Below are 23,194 nucleotides of genomic sequence, written 5' to 3'. Positions count from 1 at the left end.
TATGTAAACTTTTCCTAATTTATTTAACATAAGGTGGTTTGTTAAGAAAAAAAAACCTTAAAAGAACAGTGGATGAGCGCCTTCTTATCTTCAACACAGTTATGAATTTAGAGTTTACACGCTTGTGTTTTCGCCTCTTTGGGATCCAATGAATCCTCCTTGATGACGTAATAATGACAAAAATGGATCACTAAAGAACAATTTTAAACTTGGAACTCACACACGCTCCATTTTGTTTTCCCGCTTCTTACGTGCAACACGCATTTCAACTATGGTAAACATAACTAAAAATATTAAAATTTCAATTAACATTGTGAAGTCTTCGCCTCCTGTTCGTTGCTGGAAAATCATTGGGAAATCCTACCGCTGGAGAGGATAAGGATTCGGAAAACATTACGGTGAGTCATGAGTTTTGTATTCTCCGATTCAGACTGTGTTTTCCTAACTTCACTGCGTCGTCGAAATATTCCTGCCGCTTGTAATTTTTTATTTATTTATTCTTATTTAGCTTGGCATGAACAGTACCGGGCGCTGCTTTCTCTAGTTCTTCGAAATGTTTTTCAGTTTCTCAGTTAAAATCTCTTCAAGTTATTTTCTCTTGTAACCATATAAACAGGAGATATGAGGTCAACGTATCTTACTTTTAACAAGGCCAGATGCAAATAAGATAAATAATAGATACTTTGCGAGCAAACTAGTCGTGATCTCAATGAAGCGTTGTAACAATTCTAATAAAGTTGCTTGACACTCTTCAAGAGTCGCAGACCTTATGAAAACAGTATAAAGCGGCTTTAAAACTGTGCAGGGGTTTATAGTGGCATCTTTATCACCGATAATTTTCTAAAGTGTTATATATACCTACGAGAAAAAAAAAAAATGTTTTATCAATTAAAGAAATACGCTTTTAAACATTAAGTGCACTTAAGTCCAGAATATTCGTGATATCAACATTATCAATTTTTTTTTTTACTGCTTGGATGGATGAGATGGATAAGATCACAGCCCACCTGGTGTTAAGCTGTTATTGGAGCCCATAGACATCTACAATGTAAATGCACCAGCCACCTTGAGATATGAGTTCTAAGGTCTCAGTATAGTTACAACGGCTGCCCAATTAAAGATATATAATTTTAATAGATTGTATAATATTATAGACGACATGTGCGGTCTTTTTAGGATAGGATATAATAACTATGAGTAAAAAGTATGGTTCCGTAATCATGAAAATAAAACAAAAATATTAATAGACAATTTTTTTTAAGACAAACAGTGAATATAAACTATATAAAGACTAACCTTACAACTAAGCACCATTTAAACGTCTCCGGATTTAAATTAGTAAACGCTTGTGACGTCGCATCTCTCTCTCTTCTCTTCTACAACCCGTGTCCACTCAATGCTGAGTGCAGATCTCTTCGAATGCGTCCCATTCTCTTCAGTCTCTTGCTTTTCTCATCCAGTCTCTACCAAACACTTTGACCAGGTTATCGGTCCACTTTGTTGGCTGTCTGCCCACGTTACCACGTCCAGTACGAGGTCTCCACTCCAGTAATTTTGTGCCCCACCGATTGTCAGTGCGACGGCATATGTGGCCAGCCCGCTTCCACTTTTTCCGACAAACCGCATCGCACCACTTAGAAATAAATACTGAACACAAAACGAAAAACAAAAAGAATTTAAAAAACGTAGTAAATAGAAAATAATCAATCAAAAATTTGCATTCAACCATCGACTGATTAATGTTCTCTTAATACTGTTAGTAAAAGTGTTGAAAAGATCCAGTTCAGGGCAGTCAACTAGATCATTGAGATTGTTAGCAGCTCTTATAAAGTATGCTTCTATATTGTATAAAGTATCTTATATATTATGCTTGTGATATTGATGTTTTACTGGGAAAATAAGAATAAGACGAAAGAAAGAGTGAGTTCTAAAAACACTTTCGCCTTCAGATGTTACTTGTGAATTGCAATAACATTTATTCCATATAATGTCTAGGTAAAGTTTATATAAAAGATTATTTAATTAAAGCGTGTTCCGTTAGATAGCGCGTTGTCTGCACACCCTCTGTGCTAAACGTATCCTATAATCCGATTGCCCGCATCTGGCAACGGATCATTTTCAACATGACACTACGACCGACGCACGACTTTTGTCATACTTGTTAAGCTACTGATCCACTTACAGGTGTAATTACGAACAATCACACCAATGCTATGCCACGTGCTCTGGAGGGTTGTGACCCTGACCACCTTACCTTGGTATCACAGGCTAGACTAGTTCTATGGTTTATTCATCTTCTGTCAAAAACACATTTAAGAGCTTTACTTCTATTTTCGCAATTCGTAGACATAGATTGACAATTACGGTTTAATTTCGTGTTTTGTTTTAAATTCACTATTGCTTCTGATGCTTCGATTACTTTAGAGTTTTCGAGGTCACAGACGATTGACTTTTTATAATGGCTATTTTCTTACACTATAAATCACACGCGACTATCTATCTAATCCAAGATAGGATTCCATGTATACTGTGGAAACCAGGATACACGTTTAAATAAACATTAAACACCCGAACAAAGAATAGTTTAGACATACTAATGTTTGCTGGATGTTGGAATCGAACCCACGACCCCCGGTCTAACAGTCAGACTACTACAGTGACTACTGCGCCACCGAGGCTGTGTCCTAAGACTTAGAAATAGACATAATAGATTAACTTACAATTCTGAACCAAGTTAGTCGTTAGTAGCATCATGAAGTCTGAGCACCGACATGCGACGATTATCAAAAAGCATGCCACATTTGTACTTATGCGTGCAGTTGTAGAAATGAGTCTGCGGAAAACAGTAATGGCTGATATCAATCTCTCGTAACCTTTATTAATAGGAGTCATACGAATTCACAATATGGTAATACTAGCTTTAATCCAGTATAGCTTTTGCTTAATATAATGATGAATTTTACTGAGCTACATATATAATATATTCACAATTTCCATTGCTACCTATTCTAGTAGCCTAGAGGGTCTATACGAGATTCGTCGAACGAGAAATTCACAATACGAAAATCCTCAATTCCGACGAAAAAAATGCTATCGAATAATCTTGAAAATCATCCAATGAAGTGTTCGAGAACGAACTAAAATCATAAAAACGATGATAATTCGAGAAATTAAAATGCATCTCTCGGCTCATTTGCATCGTTTTAATAAAAGGTCTCTCGGTTGAGATTAATTTGCGAGAATTAATATAAAATGTTAATCCTGTCCACTTCGCCGGACTTCCAGCTTATAAATGCCACTTCTGGCGAGGCGACTATTCGACGACTGTAGCGACATGATTACTTAACTTGTTCAGTTTGTCTTTATTAATGTAGCAATTTATTATTATTTTTTAATATTTTATTCAACGAGTTCACACTACGATTTTAGTTTTCGTGAGTTTTTAAATTTTATATCTGTTGTCAAATATTTCAGTAATAGTGTTCGTCATGTAGATTCTCATTTTTTTATTGCTTAGATGTCTCTACGAGCTTTCTATCCATCTGGTGCTAAGTTGTTACCAGAGGTTACTAATATTTATCAAAAACATTGATTCCGCCATCCATTTACTGGTGGTAGGACCTCTTGTGAGTCCGCACGGGTAGGTACCACCACCCTGCCTATTTCTGCCGTGAAGCAGTAATGCGTTTCGATTTGAAGGGTGGGGCAGTCATTGTAACTGTGCTGAGACCTTAGAACTTAGGTCTCGGGGTGGATGGCGCATTTACGTTGTAGATGTCTATAGTCCACTTTAACACGTATGTTCGAAGCATAAATGCTTAAGAGCACAGTGGGCATTCTCTACCAGTTAATCAAGGATGCTGTAGAAAATCTATAATATAATGGCTGCTCTAACCTTTTATCTGGAATGCTGCTTTGCCGCAAAAATGGGCCGGGTTGCAGTTCCTACCCGTGCGGGTACACTACTTATATATTTTGCTGGTTTGATTCTTATTATTATACACAATGCTATTCCTTCATCGTGAAAGTCATTTGTGAATTTGTGTTAAGCACATATACAGTTCGGCGGTATATATGTATGTATATAAAAACTAACACTATGGAGGAAAGTCACATGTAATCGCAATCCTAAGCAGTGAGGGAACGATGAAGACCAGAAGAGAGATAAAACTAAAAATTTATTTTAAATTTTATTTACGTTTAATTATGTTTTTTCTATATTTGGAGACATGTTCTTTATTTCAATATCAAAATGCTGTAATTGTAGACTTTCTTCACTGGCGTCTTTAAATCCTAATGATTTCACTGCTGTTTAGTGATGCAGTTTCACCACTAGGAAGAAACTCATGGCTTACTTTTTACAAATCATAAAGTAAATCACCTAATTTACAAGACACTATTAAATCAGTACATATTACCGAGATGACCTGAACTAAAGTAAACATGACTGCGTTGCCGAGTACCGGACTAGGATCGATTTGAACCGTTGCTGTGTGGAGTATAAATTCCAACCTGGACGCTTTTATTAATTAACATAGTAGCCGGCTTAATAACCGTCTCTTAAGGTAAATGCTTTATGAAAAATAAATATCACTTTGAAAAAACAAAAAAAATACGCTTTTATAGAAATGATATTATCAAAATAACCTTTCTACTCATATCTGTTCATAAAATATAACTATTGATACCATGCACCCCACGCTTTTTTTTACAATAAAATCATTTTTTCTTATACTATTTTTAATTCAAATATATTAAAATTTATTTTCTATTTTTTATTTTAGTTGGATTTTCTATAAAGACGTATTTTTTTAGTTTTTTCTAACTATTATTTCTTATTGATTTTTTAGTTGATTTTCATATTTTTTTTCCGTCTTGGTCTTGACGCACACTCCGGGTCTCAGGAAAACAAAAAATCGCAAATCTTGATTACATAGTAAGGATAACGGATCAAACTGTTTAAAATATTTAGTTGTCATCGGTCCTTGATATGTATGCCAAATTTCGAGTTAATCCCACGTTTTGAAGGGGGTTAAAATCATATTCAAAGATTCCGTAATTTCAATTCCGATTCCGATACTAATAATACGTATGAAGCTAATAAAAGCGTATTAAAAAGTAAGACTTTATGAAAAACCATAATATGTACGTGCTTCGGCATATCAAGGAAACTTTTAGAATGCGCTGCTGAGTATAGATAGCTGTAGGTTTGGCAATATGCTCCGTTAATGGTAAGTTTCGTATTTCGCGGGTTTACAAATATTCCCACCTCTGAAATATATTAACTAGGTATATATGTATATTTACGTATCAATGTTAAAGCCGAGATTTGGTCAGTCATAATATAAGAAGTGTCATTTACTTTAGCTTACGCTGACGTGCAAGTATTGCCAATCATGATCACGCGTATATCCTGATTGTATCCTAATTAAAGGGCGATGCCGATCCTGTAGTAGATTCTGCGAAGCACTACTTTTGCTCGGAGCCTGTGTTAGTAAACTCTTTCAGGTTGAGCCCCGTGAGCTCACCTACCTACCAGAACGTACCTAAATTAGTGTTAGAGCTAAACGAACTACAAACGAATAAGGAAAAAATATATATAATAAAAATACCCTTAGTTAACTTGTATTGTTGAAATCCCGCAGATAAGTATCTATTTTTCTAGTGACTTAATACTTCTTAACGAATGACTTCTATAAATATAAAAAAATTATGTGGTGTCGTGGGACACCAGGTAGGAACGAAGTTCCTTCGGCTAATGTAGAATCGACACAAATTGCAAAAAAAATCGTGCTCAATTTTATGTAGGTTTTCTTGATTTTTCTCTTAAATTTTGCTGATTAGTTTTTATTTAAGTATAAGAAAGTATTTAGGAAATTCAGTATTCTAGGAAATAATAAATTACTTAAAATAAAAAAACATCGTAATTCAAATTATCAACTAAAATAACAAAATATGTCTCTTTATTTTTGTTTGACAACATAAAATTACATAGAAATAGAAAAATAGAAATAAAAATAATTACAAAATAGAAAGAGAATGGATGAGAGAACCAAAAGAAAGAGGGAGAAAGAGAAAGGTATTATACACTACTCGCTTGTGTATGCGACTGTCGCGCCTGCGCACGTCTCATTTAACGGTTTTATTCCACGCACTTTTTTCCACGGATTTTTTCTTACGGTTTTACTATCACATTTTTTTCAGTTCGGTCGTGCAGCAAAATCCCTATCCCCTCCAAGCCTGCCGTAAGGAACTTCGTTCCAATAAATTAAACTCGCAAAAATATAATTTGCGCAATTCCTGGTGGTAAAATGTCTTGTAAGCCTGCACATTTTTGCATTACGCATGCATTAATAAGCAAACATTACGTTTTGTTTTTTTGTTTAGATTATTTTATAGTTCAGGTTAAAATGGTGCCCGTAGGAACTTATAAAATATTGTTAAATGATCTATTTGATTATTTAATTAGAGAGAGAATCATTCTTAATTAGAGAAGAATATGAAGAAGATATTATTCGAAAGTAATGAGAAGCCACATTAACTAATTCAAATTGTAATGAAAAATATTAACGAATACTCGTAATACTTTAAGGCAGATAGATAAAAAAATTAGCTCCACTAAACCGCGCCATCAATGGACAGTGTTTTGTAGAATGCTATGCAATACTTTAGTCTGGCTAAAAGAAATAAGTTTGCTAAGCAAAGTCAGTTTTATACCAAGAACCACTATCAACATAAAGAGAGGCTTAGGGCTCATTTCAGTCGAGGAACGGTAAAGCTTAGTTCCGCTATTATCGTAGAGATTCCCCGTAGAAGACATTACGTCGACTTATCGCTTTCGCGTATCGATTGTCTGGGTCGTCTAGCTATCCGTCTGTAACAACATCTAGGGTTTTTTTAAGAAATTTTAATTATAACAATTGAATAATTTTGACAACATTGAAGATACATATTTAACAGCTATTTAACGATAAGGCGTTCATAACACGGGTCAACACCAAATTTGACTTTGATTGCAAAACATAAAATTTCGATTTTTAGATCGTAATTAGACGGAAAAAAATACATGGCATGAAACAGTTTGCTTTTGAACTTTAATAAATTGACCACATAATAATATGAAACAAAATGCATCAGCATCGTATTTACACTTTCGTGACATTTTAAGTTTTTCTGGGCTTGAACAAAACACCTGATCGCTGTTTATGACTCGAGTGCCAATTAGTGGCACTGTGTAAACGTAAACACCCCACTCTCATAGGGCGGTTTTTTTTAAAGTATTAAAATTGATAAAAAAAAATTAAAATGAGTATCATTACTATGAGTATCACAAAAGCAAACTTTATACCAATAAAAGGTATTTTATTTTCGGTTCTGTGAATAATTTTTCTTTTTTTTTATTGCTTATATGGATGGACGAGCTCACAGCTCACCTAGTGTTAAGTGGTTACTGGAGCCCATAGACATCTACAACGTAAATGCGCCACCCACCTCGAGATACAAGTTCTAAGGTCTCAGTATAGTTACAACGGCTACCCCACCCTTCGAACCGAAACGCATTACTGCTTCACGGCGGAATTAGGCGGGGTGGAGGTACCTACCCGTGCGGACTCCCTAGAGGTCCTACCACCAGTGATTACGCAAATTAGAATTTTGCGGGTTTGGTTTTTTTATTACACGATGTTATTCCCTCACCGTGGAAGTCAATTGTGAACATTTGTTGAGTACGTATTTCATTAGAAAAATTGGTACCCGCCTGCGGGATTCGAACACCGGTGCATCGCTACATACGAATGCACCGGACGTCTTATCCTTTAGGTCACGACGACTTCAAATTAACCTTATTTAATAATTAATTAATTAACCGGAAAAACCTAGTATAAACGTTAGGACAAAGAACGAAAAAATTTCTAAGCACTATGTTTGCTGCGAGGTTGAACCTACATTTAAATTATGTCTTAAAAAAATTAAACACTTGCCAATAGGTGCCATATGAAATTATGAGCGGAAAAATCCTTCGTACAATAGCGCACAGACACATCGCATTAGTGGTAAATATTAATAAACACGTTTAGGGTGCATGCACGCGTCAAATTAAATACCAATGGTATTAAGGTTTTAATGTCAATGAGACATTATACCGATCATTTTGAATTTATGGATGGCTTGTGTGTGTGTAACAAGTTAGTGTCGGACGTGGGAATATAATAAAGCGAAAATATTATAGTAACTCGGAGTAGTGTTCATTCGTACTACCCAGAACTGCTGCGTTCATAGACAGTGCGTTTCCAGAGATTTTTTCCCTCCTTGGTATTTCTAGAGCCCTGTATCATATTTTTGTTTATACGAGGCTTGTCGCGGAGTCCTTAACGGTAGGCAGCAACTTTGCTGTGCCCCTGATATTTCTTATCTACGGGATTTCAACAATACAAGTTAGCTAAGGATATTTTTATTATGTATATTTTTTTCTTATTCGTTTGTAGTTCGTTTAGCTCTAGCACTATTTTAGGTACGTTCTGGTAGGTAGGTGAGCTCACGGGGCTCAACCAGAAAGAGCTTACCAACACAGGCCCCAGCAAGAGTAGTACTTCGCAGAATCTACTACAGGATCGGCCTCGCCCTCTTATTAGGATACAAACAGGATACACGCGTGCTCACGATTGGCAATACTTGCTCGTCAGCGTAAGCTAAACTAAACGACACTTCTTATATTATGACTGACCAAATCTCAGCTTTAATATTGACACGTAAATATACATATATAGTTAATGTATTTCACAGGTGTAAATATTTGCAAGCCCGCGAAATACGAAACTTACCATGAACGGAGCATATTGCCAAACCTACAGCTATCTATACTCAGCAATGCATTCTAAAAGTTTTCTTGATATGACTTTGTTTTTTGTTAATATAAGAGTACCTATGTAGCCTATCTCACGGTTTGCGTAACCTAAAGTGGTTCCCCAAGTTGCCAGGCACGACAACTTGAAAGTACCTACTCTTGAAATATTAAAAAATATTGACACCATTTTAACAACGTCTATCATGTTTGTTCTTATTTCTGTCTGTTCTATCCAGTTTGGGAGGCGACTTTAGATTCACGTTGTAAATTTACGTTTGTATATGCATTACAGTAACTATCTAATGCAAGTGTTCAATCAGTTAAGCAACATAAAATTTCGATCTATTGGCTAGAGTGGTGGTCAATAATTTGATAATATATATATCCCGAGCTAAAAATTACTGCAATCAAAATTTTATCTTCGGACTCAAAGTTCAAACTTAATGTAGAAATATTACGGATTCTTATTTCATACCATTTTGGCTTAGACTGACTTAACTATAATAGCTACGGCCAACACTATGGCTCAATCGTAACAATTTTTATTAAAAGTTTTCATTTCAGCGGAAAATAGTTCATATCTAATGAACTTTAAGGTTTATTTTCATTAATAAAGTATTACAGACAGAAGCACAATCGTTGTTGATTATGCTTAATATTTATTTAGTTTCTGAACTATTTATTAGCTTGAAATAAAACAAAGGTATTTTTATTACAGAAAGAATACTGAATGTTGCGTTTTAAAACACAAAGTGTTTTCATATACATTACCTTGCATACATTCAGAGTATTTTAATATTTATAATATATTAATGCTGCGCTGGTTCCATAAAAATAAGTACATAATTAGCAAAATTCGAAGACAAACATTTTTTAAATGTATCGATAAAGTTAAAAGTAATATGATGATTTCCAATCTTCAATTTGAGATGTATTACAAAGAGCCAGAGAAATTATTTCATATTAATTACCATTTTTTTCCAGAAAAGTCAATCCCCTATGACCCTAATGTGATATCCTCACAAGCGCCGCGTGCCGCCCACGGCGCCGATGTGCACGCGTCCTTAAGCCTTTGCAGACGGCGTCCGCCACTAAACGTCAAACGTGGCGATTGATAAGTCGCTCGTGTGCGCGCCCCGTGTTTGCAGACGGGCGATTTTATTGCTCGCGGGATGTCGTTGTACCTCGCTCAATAAATACTGTAGCTTGGGAAAAATAATATTTTTACAAACGGCTTTGTTTATCTATTAAATCGGAGCAACGGGCTTCGGCGTACGTTACTCGTCAATTTCAATGAAACATCATGATTCGAAAGATGACTATGAAATTGTTTTATTTATACACAACAGGAGATATAGCCACTGAGAACAGCATTCTTTATTGCAAACAAAAACAGAAACCAGACAGAGACATGAATTGACTTTAAAAAAATTACAAACAAAATATGTACTAAGAAAAACGAGTGTTACATGTAAAGATCAATCATATCAAATCAAGTATTTAAACTAAAATCGAACTGTTGCGGCGCTGTCTAATTGGGATGACTTTTGCACCCTTTCAATCTGGAAGTAGATCTCAAAATTGCACAACATTTTATTTGACGCTCTGCGACATGTAAAACTTTGAGGGGTATGATTCAATTTTGATTAACCAATTGAAAAAATACAAATCTCATCTCTGTCATCGAACGAGACTTCTGACCAGTATTGAAGTGGGACTACGAACATAGTTGAGCCCCTGGCGTAACCAATATTCGCGGGTAGCGATGAGCACTTACCGAAAACATTTTCAGCCAGCAAAAACGCTCCAAACACGTGCACTTCACTGCTTTTGCTCCTCAAATGTAAGGTGATATATTTCAGCAAAAAAAAACGTCAATGCCGCCACCCACCTTGAGATATGAGTTTTAAGATCTCAGTATAGTTACAACGGCTGCCCCACCCTTCAAGCTGAAACGCATTACTGTTTCACGGTAGAAATAGGCAGGGTGGTGGTGCATACCCGTGCAGACTCACAAGAGGTCCTGCCACCTGTAATTACACAAATTATGACTTTTCATGTTCGATTTTTTTACACGATTGTTATGTAAGTTGTAGTAAAGTGTTTGAAGATCAGTCTGAATATAGACGCCCTTTCCTGGCATCCTTTCATAATACAAAAAGAAAATCTCAGCTTATTTTCCCTGAGAAAAGTTTTCCGTTCTTAAATACACATACTTTTCTCCAAAATACAACAAATAATATGCAAATGTGCTGGTAATTTAGTATTAAAATATACACCTAAAAACATAACCATCTTTCATCGGGGTTGGGTAAAAACAAAGCATTGAATCTCACAAAATGCTAATAAAGTCGAACAATCCCAATAGATATATAACGTTTCGATATGTAAACAATGTCGGACACGGATCGGTGGGAACTGAATACGTACGTTTATTGATTTTATTATATTGTCGTCGCACAGCGATCGAAGCGATGCTTTACTAAACTATAATATGAAAAAGCAGACGAGAACTACAATTCCATCTCCAACGCATTTTTTTTTATTGCTTAGATCCGTGTACGAGCTCACAGACCACCTGGTGTTGAATGGTTACTGGAGCCCATAGACATCCACAATTAAAATGCCGCCACCCACCTTGAGATATAAGTTCTAAGATAGAATAGTTACAAAGGTTGCTGCACCCTTCAAACCGTAAGGCATTACTGCTTCACGGCAGAAACAGGCGGAGTGGTGATACCTACCCGTACGGCCTCACAAGAGGCCCTACCACCAGTAATTACGCATATTATAATTTTGCGGGTTTGATTTTTATTACACGATGTTATTCCTTAACCGTGGAGGTCAATCGTGAACAATTGTTGAGTACGTATTTCATTAGAAAAATTGGTACCCGCCAACGGGATTCGAACACCAGTGCATAGCTATATACGAGTGCATCGGACGTCTTATCCTTTAGGCCACGACGACAGTTTATTTATTTAAATACAATTATTTTATCTCTTTCTTTTTTCAAACCCGTATTCGACTATGCCTTATTAATAATTTATGTATATGTGTACATATTATTAGGTAAAATTTGAGAAGTATTAACAATTGCCTTAATTCTATTTACATTTAACACATAGTGTCCTGTTTATACAGTCCAAGTGGACTAAAAAGCTCAAATTTATAAATCGAGGTAATCGTAATCCTATAAATAAAACACCTCACGCTAGCTTCACATCCTATATCTACTCGCAGCATCACTTACTATCAACAAAATGCTATGCTAATATAACTAAAGCTACTTTTACATTTTTATCTCGTATTTATCATTTTTATTTTATTATAACCAAGATTTCAAATACTTCAAAGTATTTGTGGTTACCGATGACTAAGTACTCGTCGAGATTTTAAATTTGTCGTGTCTGATTTTTTTTTTGTCGCGCGAAGTCCTGTGAAAATATAATAATATCAATGAATTTGTCCCACATTTTTTCCTTAGTCCCATAGATTTTAAGCGTTGTTATCAAGTGTGTAAGAGCATCGCATAGCATAGCTAAATACGTGCAGGACGCAAGTACTTTCTGTTTACAAGTACAGTGCGCCAGTCCAAGTCATTGTTACACACACACATACGTCAAGACTATATTTGCGTTGGGGCCGCTTTGTATTTGTGCAGGTGCTATTATCAGTTTTATTGCGAGCCTTCATATCTTCACTGATTAGCAGATAACTATTTCAATTTTTGTTTTTATATTTTTGGTATGCACTATTCCCATCTACATATTTTATATATGCATCATACCATCATATACCTTTTTGAATATAAATAAAATAAATTAATTCTACGAATGTAAATAATTATAATTTACGTGGTTTGTTATGATTATTTAAGAGATACTGACATTCTTGCCGTGAGGCGACGATTTGAAGGCGTTATTATCTAATATGATAATAAAAGGTATGTAAAAGACATTATTATCGCTAATACATATATATTAAGTTAAACTGGTGGTAGGACCTCTTGTTAGTCAGCACGGGTAGGTACCAACACCCCGCCTATTTCAGCCGTGAAGCAGTAATGCGTTTTGGTTTGAAGGATGGGACAGCCGTTGTAACTATACTGAGACCTTAGAACTCATATCTCAAGTTGGGTGGCGCATTTACGTTGTAGATGTCTATGGGCTCCAGTAACAACTTAACACCAGGTGGGCTGTGAGCTCGTCCATCCATCTAAGCAATAAAAAAAAGTTCATAAGGCAAGTACAAAATAAATTGAAAGCTTTCTTCATTCTTCTTTTTCTTCCTATCCCTTATCCCCCATTATGTGGGGTCGGCGTGGCATGTTCTCTTTTTCCATATCATGCGTCGTTACTGCACTCGCACTCTACCCTCACTTAACCTCTTTCACACAATTCATCCAAGTTTTTTTAGGATGCTCCCTCCTCATATTACCGTCTACTTTCATATCCAGGGTTGAATATTGGCTAAATGATCATAATCTCTTTGTATAACATGCCCATATCACGATAGCATTGCACTCTTTATTATTTCGTCTGATAAGTATTTAATGTGCTTAATAATTGGCATTTTCAGTGCTAATCATATTTACAGTACTGGTCACCTTCTTAAATTTTAAATCACTACAGTAATATAATAGTCGGACAAATTCACCGGATAAGATTCCCTGATATTTTAATAATATCATAATTTTAGCAACAATACACACTTACATCTATGTCTAAATTAAATTCAAATCGCTTCTGTACCCCTTTGAAACATTATTAAATGTGTCAAATTTAATCAACATGAATGAGTCTAACTTATTAAACCAGTGCCGCGAGTAGGGTTGCCAACCCTAAAATTTCAAAACACTATTTCGGGGAATCCATTTCTCTTTTTAATACTAATTAAAAAGGTTTTTTTTAAACATGAAGATCAGTTTTATAGATATGTCGTAAAACTGAGCTACTATGTTAACTGTACCAAGCGGTTTCTCTTCGGTTCCAGGTCGGAAGTAGTTTCTTTTATGAACGCCATATCTATTAGACCTCTAGGTTTCTTCTCTACTATGCGTTACTAGCAACCTTAACACAGGAGGAATCAAAATCTAGTTTCGGACTATTGAATTTGAAACGTTTATTTATTCTTCAAAATTTGTAGTCAAAATATAATTCCAGTTTGGAAATGTATTACGGACGTAATTAGCTGGTCAATTTAAAATGTAATTCATCATAGTCGGTTACTCCTGGCAGAGCAGTCGTGCTCACGTGAAATCCTTCGCTTATTAAAACCTTGACAGCTGTTCTCCATAGTAATTACCGCTACATTTTTTTTATAAAGAATTTACACATAAGGTTCTTAGGATTGAAATTTCTTAAAGCAAAGGTGCAATTTTTAGTCAAAAAGAATATTTACAATAAACATTAATCTTATAATAGACCGGTTGATGACGGAATTTGAAAATGGATGCAATTTAGTGTCATAAATTATAAACTATATATTATTACTAGCGACCCGCCCTCGCTTCGCTTCGGAAACATTAAAACACACATGAAACAAAACAAAAAAAAATAAAAAAATAAATTAAAAAAAGTAGCCTATGTTCATCAGGGACAATGTCGGCTTCTAATGGAAAAAGAATTTTTCAAATCGGTCCAGTAGTTTCGGAGCCTTTTCGAAACAAACAAACAAACAAATCTTTCCTCTTTATAATATTAGTATAGATATTACATAATTTAGTGTTATAATACTCTTATTCAAAAGTAGTAGGTGGTGGCCCTGTTGTATCCTAGGCATTTGTTGATGTCCATGGGCAAGGATGACCAGTTACTTATCACCAGATGGACAGTATGTCCGTCTGCCCTTCATTGAAATAAATCAAAATTTAAAAGTTATTTACTGTCAATTTATATTTTTAAATAATGCTCTTAAAAACAATTACGCTAAATTTGAAATGAAATTTAAAATTCGAAAGGAGATCAGAAATCAGTACTATTTAAATTAACAATCGAATTTGAAATAAAATATATGGATAGGTAATCATATAAAAAGATAAGCAGAGATGGAAGAATCGAAAGCAAAGTACGATTTACGAGAATTGTTCAACAATCGATTTTTGGTAAACAAAACTAATGCGTATTTGTCGTGAAATAAGGAAATTCGTTCATGGGGTTTCCCGATCTGACAGGTTTTATTAATTTATATATAACATACTTAAATTTAAATTTTATATTATCTTTTTTGATATTTTTAATTCACACACGCAGGTCGTTAAATTTATAATGATTATAACAATCAATTAGCGAGCGAATTGAGCGTATGTGTGTATGTTTAAACATGTATTTATGTATATTCATACAAGGTATTTAGGAATCTGTTCAGGCGTTACTGCTTCACTGCAGGGGGTGGGTGAATGGGTGGATGTGGAATAGGGTGGTGGTACCTACCACCGCATAAACTTGTCTACCTTCATTTAAAAAAATCGAATACTAAAAATCAACGGTACATTTAAACAAATTTTAATAAATGTAACATAAAATTTGGAAAGTCATGATCGCGTATATGATAATTAATCGTTTTGTTTACCATAAATGTTACTAACACAAAAAAGATAGAACTAAAGCCCTAAACAAGAGACAAGTGTTCAGTCCGTGCGATTATTCGCGTGTAAGTTCCCACGGACACGCGAGTACAGGGGCTACCTGTATAGACTAAACATCGTAGATACGACACTGAGTTTGTATCTATTTTTAAAAAGAATAGGTATTTTTTTTGTGTTTAGCCGAACATTGGAACTTTTATTTAAATGTTAATGAGAGTGAGATGCACTGCAGGCGTATAAACAGCCATAGAAGGGCTAGTGAGACGTTCACATCCGGTATTATGTTTTAATAGGATATCTTAGATACAAATCTATATGTTTCCGACACTAAATCGAATTGAAGTTATGGTATCTGCAAAGAAACAAGGAACAAACGGACGAGGCCTATTAAACGTCTTTTCTCACTGAAGTTGTAAATAATCAGAAATTTAAATTACGTTATCACAAAAAAAAACCGTTATCTCGTCCCCTGATTTTTAACAGTATTATGCAATTGCATGTAACCGAAAGCATGCCATTCAAAACGCACAGAGAAATGGAATTTTCGCGACTTTTCTAAAGTCATCTTTTTGGGATTCACCGGCTTTTTCGCTTTGAGAGAGTGATGCATTTTGGGTTCAAAAGTGTAACTCATATAGAATCCTGAGCTATAAATACAAAGAAAGGAAAGGGACAACGTGGCGACTTAATGAAATCGTTTTTGAAGAATATTTATTACGCACGATTTAGAAATTCGTTTTTCACGCCATGTTAATTTTGTTAGTAGAGTTTTGATACGCTTTAATGTTTTATAAAGTATCACAAGTTGAGCATTTTAATTAACAAAAAGTTACCGGTAAATATGTAATAGTATTTTTGTAATTATTTCCCTCTAGTTTTTATATGTTGTTTGTATTACTCTTTGTAAAAAAAAACGAAAACATTCAATAGCCAATACAGACTTTCTTAAGTACATCGCCATTTCACTAAGCAATAGAATGTTAATAATACACTATATGCATAATAGTAACTAATTTAAACAGGTAATAATATATATACAGGTAATAATAAATAATAATACAAAAGCTCGTACCCGTGTATTGCCCAAAAAGTAATGCTGTAGATACTTTATTTTAATATTCACATATCTATTATTTATAAGTCATTTTAAATGAAATAAATAATAAATACTCGCTCAAGCTCATCTCAATGTATCAAAAACAGTAGAATCTAAATCTGAGTCGGTTATTTATCTTGTATCGCTTTTATTAAATTTTTTTTTTTTTTTTTTTTTTTTTTTTTTATTGCCCTTGTAGGCAGACGAGCATACGGCCCACCTGATGGTGAGTGGTTACCGTCGCCCATGGACTTCAGCAATGCCAGGGGCAGAGCCAAGCCGCTGCCTACCGTTTAATACTCTCCACAAGCCTCGTTTGAAGAAGGACATGTCATAGCGCTCGGGAAACACCGTGGAGGGGAGCTCATTCCATAGCCGGATGGTACGTGGCAAAAAAGACCTCTGGAAACGCACTGTGGATGACCGCAGTGGCTCCAGGTAGTATGGATGAACTCTACTCCGGTGGCGGGCGGTGCGATGGTAAAAACGAGATGCCGGTATCATCTCGAACAATTCCTCAGAGCACTCCCCATGGAACATACGGTACAAAATGCAGAGGGAACCGAAGTCCCTCCGCAGACCCAGAGGCTCCAAACGATCCGTGAGAATGGGATTATCGACAATCCGAACGGCCCTCCTCTGTATGGAGTCAAATGGAAGAAGCTGGTATTTGGGAGCCCCGGTTTTAAAGTAATATATATTTGGAAGCATAAAAAAATGAAAGGCGCCTGGGAACATCATTATATTTTGTATATATTCACGATTAAGGACCTTTACGCATATCATTAGCATAATTACTCACATTAAGGAAATTCCAATCCAAATTAAACGGTTTATCTGTTAGTTGAAGTTGATAGACATAATAAAAGTGTGAAGAAAATGTGTCAATACTTATTATTTATTTATTTATTATTAAATAAAAGGCCTTTCGGATTGTCGATAATCCCATTTTCAGAGATCGCTTGGAACCTCTTGGTCTGCTATTTTGAACCGTATGCTCCTTGGGGAGTGCTCTGAGAAATTGTTTATGATGATACCATCATCTCGTTTTTACCATCGCACAGCCTACCACCGGAGTAGAGTTCATCCATACTACCCGGAGCCACTGCTTACATCCACTGTGTGTTTCCAGAGATCAATTTTGCCACGCACCATCCGGCATTGGAGCTCCCCTCCACGGTGTTTCCTGAGCGCTATGACATGTCCTTCTTCAAACGAGGTCTGTGGAGAGTATTAAGCGGTAGGCAGCGGCTTGGCTCTGCCCCTGGCGTTAGTGACGTCCATGTGCCGTGACCGTGTGTTTCACTGCCTGCTCGGGCAATAAAAATAAATATATAATAATATAAATATAATGATTTTGGTGACTCTATACATACTACTTAGTCTATGCCAACGTGTTCCGGTGAACCACAACGATGGTATGGGAACCCACTTGTCGAGGCCCGTGCTCTTTGTATTAGCTCGATAAACCAACTGATAAATACGCTATATTGCAAAAATTAACGTTTAAAAAGGGGATCGCTTGCAATTGAGTAATTACAAGTGAATTATTGTTTCGTAACATTTTTTTAATATATCTTCCATATCCATACCTACATTCAGCCAAAAAAGTATCGAGAATGAATGATTTATTTATTACTCCAAAGTTCATTTTAATTTATTTTTTTTGTTTATTTTGCGCTACTGTTTTCCATTTTGACGCGGAGTTTGATATCACTGTTACTTGTATTGAACACAGTGCTGTTTAAGTCATACTATATCTAGTGTGTGTTGCGAATTTTATAATGGACAAAAATATTGAACAAAGAACATATTTTGCATCGTCAATGAAATTTCGTGTTCGCAGTTACTGAATATATTTATTATAAAAAGCTTACGATAAATTGACTTTATTAAAAACACGTGCTTACGAGTAGTAAAAAGCATTCAAAAGCGGTCGAGATGAGATCGAAGATTTATCTCGTTCTGGTATCCGGCCATCAACTTCTGCAACTGAAGTTAACATCGCAAAAGTGAAAGAAATGGTTACTGAAAATTCTCATTCAAGTTTGAGCGAGATGGCCGCCTTTCTTTGTCTCACAAATCGATCCCTTTCATTTTAAATTACCAGTTAGTTATAAAACACGGTGCCGCTCTGCTATTCTCAAAAGACCTGAATTTTCTCCAAAAACTCAATACCATAAGAGTCAAAAGACCTGAATTTTCTCCAAAAACTCAATACCATAAGAGTCAAAAGACCTGAATTTTCTCCAAAAACTCAATCCCATAAGAGTCGCTGAGGACATGCCAGAAAGGGTCAATTCCGACCTAACATTCATGAAAAGCATTGTTACAGTATAGTTCAAAGTTCATGTTGACTGTTTGTTCTCTTTGACTTCGCAGTGTTGTGCACTCAGAATTCTTGCCGAAAGGTCAAACGGTAAACATAGAATATTATTTGAGTTTAAGAAAACAAATTCGACGAAAAGGACCAGATTTGTGGAAAGATATTTATTGCATCATGCAACACTAAATACAGCTTCGCACAAAGTCATCATTGCGAACGAATATTTGATCAAAAACTCAAAAATACCACCGAGATACCCCCTTATTCACCAGTTATGACTCCAGCGGACTTTTTTATTTTTCCTAAACTCAAATTACCACTTCGTGACACCCGTTTTCATTCGGTACAAGAAATAAAAGAGAATTCGTAGCGAGAACTGAATTCAATTCCGGAAAAAGCTTTCAAAAAGTGGTATTGATTATTGGATTATTTGTTAGCGTAAGTGAATCGTTTCTGCTACTACATACTTTGAAGGTGATAATCTTATCACTTTCAAAGTATCTGGCTGCAGCTTATCATTAATATTTGGCTAGTGTTGCCGATCTTTAGTGACTTAAATTACGTCAGACTCTTAGATAGTACTACTTGAGAACTGCCTGAAACTGTTTCCAAAATTCAGATTAGGGTTAGGTGCAATCGTTTTGTAGCCGAATCTAGATGGGATATCATGTGTCTGGGTTTAATTTCATGTGAATCCTATTTCAAGGAGCTGAGCGTTATGAATGGAGCCACGGAAACTGAATATCTATAATATATCAATCCATATCTTTTAGCTACAACATACAGAAGCTTAGCCAAAACGACAGTTAAAAGAAAACGCTTCCTCGTTTTGTGTAGACGTTTGATTTTTTTTCTACCTAAGCCTATGTCAACGTAACAAGTAGGTGAGCTCAGAGGGCTCAAACCTGACGACGCTGTTAACACTAACCATAGCAAGAACAGTGCTTCGCGAAATTTACCACGGGATCGGAAACGTGATTCAATAAGAAAATCCGGTTTTATTCCGGGTTAATTTACTCGTCGAGCCCTTCGTCGCAAGCGACGGGTTCGACGAGAACGATGACCGCTGCTTGAGGTACCTAAAAGCACCGACGTGTACCATTTAATGTGGGCATACATATACACCAGTCCAAAGGCTTTCAATTCATAAAAATCTATCATGAAAACTTAAATTTGCTTTTATTTATGACAACAGCTCTCTCTAAATCCTCCTTTCGGCATTGTTGAAATATAACTAGTTATGCGCCCTCGGTTATAGTGGCTCGACCGATATTACTATCTCGGTAGCGTCGCGCTATCGCCCCACAAGCGATTCGGCTCATGGTTTCCCGAGCAACGAGCGCGCCAGATACCTCCCGCAAGACACTTGCGAGAGCGGAGACCCCCATGATATCAAACGATTGCGGATCGAAGTCATCTTTGATTAACTAAATTGCCCCCGATTATCAATATTACATAATGAAAATAATAAAGGCCTAATCTGATGAATATGAAATTAATTTATTACTTAGCATTATTAAATTGATTTATTGATATTGATTTAATTGTTATTACTATTAAAATCGTAATTATTTTCAGTATTATTTTATAATATTTTATATTTAATTAAAAAAATAGATTATGGTTTAGAATGTGTCTTTAGGTGGATGGCGACATTTACGTTATTGAGAGTATGTCAATGGGCGTCGGCGACCACTGAGCACCAGGTGAGCTGTGAGCTAGTTCGTCTAACTAAGCAATAAATAAATAAAGAAGACACATATCTAAGACCGTTGACAGTATAATTATTTTATTAAATTTCCCTATATTAACTTGAGCAGGATTATCAGTATAAATAAATTTAAGTGTATGTTTTCGGGTTTGCCATTTGAGCCGGTCTTTTTAATTTATAAACTATATATTTGTAGATAGAATGTTTAGTTATTTGTTATGACGTACTGAAGATTCTTCTAAAATTAGTCCGAATTTCTAAATGTCTAAATTGAGAAGGGAAATCCCCTGCCAAGGCCAAATCTTTGGATATACATAATGTGAATATCTTTTTTTTATTACAGAAATCTGACGGATATTATTGAAGTTTGTTGTTTGCCAAGCCATCGACCGGTCGGTATTGCCGTCAGTCTCTATTGACCACTTGGCTTGTCAATCATGCCAACTGGTCAAGTTTGGGCGCGGCGGGGAGCTCAGCGGGCGACTGAAATTTTTGCTTAGGACTCTATTATTATTATTACCTTGGATATATATCCACGATTCTACATAAAATTGATCATGCCATATCGTGTTGGGGTCGCGTCGCTGTTGTATTTATTTACAAAATAAAATTTGATAAATGTAAGAAGAAGCTTCGTATTACTTTTTTATTGTTGAGACGGGTGGACAAGCTCACGGTGAATCTGGAGTTGAGTGGTTACCAGACCCACTTTGAGACATGGGTTCTAAAATTTCAGTGCAACTGCCACACCCTTCAAACCGAAATGCATTACGGTAAACGATACCTACCCGTACGGACTTACAAGGTGTCAAACGACCAGGAATTACGCAAGTTAAATTTTTTCGTATTTGATTTTTATTACAAGATGCTATTCCTACGCCGTGGAAGTCAATCGTGAACAATTATTACGTTCATATTTCCTTAGAAAAAATTGTATCTGCTTGCGGGATTCGAACATGGGCACAGTTGCATCGCTCCATACAAATATACCAACGGTCTTATTCTTTAGACCTACCACCAGTAACTTGTACAAGATGTGTTAGAACTTTATGTAGTACACAATGTCAAATCTCAACTTTTATTTTATACTAGCGACCCGCCCTCGCTTCGCTTTGGAAACATTAAAATACACATGAAACCAAAAAAAAAAAAAAAATAGTAGCCTATGTTCATCAGGGACAATGTCGGCTTCTAATGGAAAAAGAATTTTTCAAATCGGTCCAGTAGTTTCGGAGCCTATTCGAAACAAACAAACAAACAAATCTTTCCTCTTTATAATATTAGTATAGATGATGTGGTCCAATCACTCAATGGAAATAAGATGGCATGTATCAATCACACTGTTTTTCTCATAATTTTGCAAGGACCAAGACCGTTGGCTGTGAATACACGAGGAGAACGAGTAATACTTGGCGTTGTATTCTAGAGACGCGACGAGGCGTGGGCCGGCCGCACGTGGCACCCGCAGGGCTGTCTACCCCTCGAACAATCCGACACAACACCCCGCTTTGAAGCCAGCTAGCTTTAGCCGTTGACAAGAAGTTTCATGTTTACGAAAAATTATTTCTAAAAGAGAAATTCGTTCGAAATGAAAACATAACTGTCGACTATAAAGCCTGAACAGAGTTTTTCAGAATTTTAAGAAACACTGAGTAACCTAGATTCGTATAAAATATTCACTGACCCAAAAGATAAGAGGGTGACGTCGTTAAGCACATACAAAGCTATTTAATGAAGTCCGAGTCTAGTTAACAATAAAACTTGTTTCATTAAAAAAGAGCTACCAGCCCGTCTTCGTATCAAGCGGTATCCGTTTCACGAACTGTAACAATTAAACACGAATAAAAGTCATTCGAATCGGAAAGATTTAATCATCGTGCGACATGGACTTTCGCTAAATGTTGGAGCGTGCCGCTTTTTATCCACCGATATAATCCTAAAGGGTGCGATCACGCGGCGTGGCGCAGCGATAACGCCAACAAAGAGCTAGATTAAAAACATCGCAGCAGGACACTATAAGGATGCTTTTATGAACTGCAATTTTAATATGAGCGCGACGGGTAGGTGAAACGACGTTCTTCATGATACGGGATTAAGGATACTACATCACACAGCGTACGCGGCGTCCTTGATTCTACGGCGGAATGGATATCGACACGTCCCGCATAGATACGTATTATCGTCTTGTCTATTTCCAAGCAGCCGCAGCTAATAGACGATTGCTGATTTTTTTTTCCTACCTGTTCTAGGAACCTCGAGGGGTTATTCTAGATGCATCGAACTAGTAGGTGAGCTCACGGGGCTCAAACCGGGAGTGTTGCTAACACTGGCCCTAGCAAGAGCAGTGCTTCGCAGAATCTATCACTGGATCGGAAACGCGACCCACTGAGAAGATCCGGCGAGAAACTTAGTGGGCTGTGTCTGTGGGCTTGCTTAGTCGTCGAGCCCTTTGTCGCAAGGGACGTGTTCCGCAAAGACGGTGATCGGTGCTTGAGGTACGTAAAACCACCGTTAATGGATCGGGAGGATCCGTAATGATGTGTTTAGAGCAATTGCTGATTGGATACTACCATCCAAGACACTTGTGGTGGTTGGTACCCATCATACAACACAAGATATTTGATAGATGC

At 36.2% G+C, this 23,194-nt stretch overlaps 1 long non-coding RNA gene across 2 annotated transcripts; it reads left to right on the top strand.

The window, feature by feature from the left end:
- The first annotated feature begins 240 nt into the window (after positions 1–240).
- On the top strand, positions 241–21,194 carry LOC119629153 (uncharacterized). 2 transcript variants are annotated; one of them, XR_005245232.2, is made up of 3 exons: positions 241–398; positions 20,496–20,559; positions 20,908–21,194. It is a non-coding gene; the product is annotated as an uncharacterized LOC119629153 (long non-coding RNA). The 2 variants fall into 2 exon arrangements; XR_009974057.1 differs by lacking the exon at positions 241–398 and adding an exon at positions 4,381–4,565.
- The last annotated feature ends 2,000 nt before the right edge of the window (positions 21,195–23,194 follow it).

The sequence above is a fragment of the Bombyx mori genome, chromosome 1 (assembly GCF_030269925.1).
Source record: "Bombyx mori chromosome 1, ASM3026992v2".
Classification (NCBI taxonomy): domain Eukaryota; kingdom Metazoa; phylum Arthropoda; class Insecta; order Lepidoptera; family Bombycidae; genus Bombyx; species Bombyx mori.
This window is presented reverse-complemented; position numbering and strand designations above follow the sequence as displayed.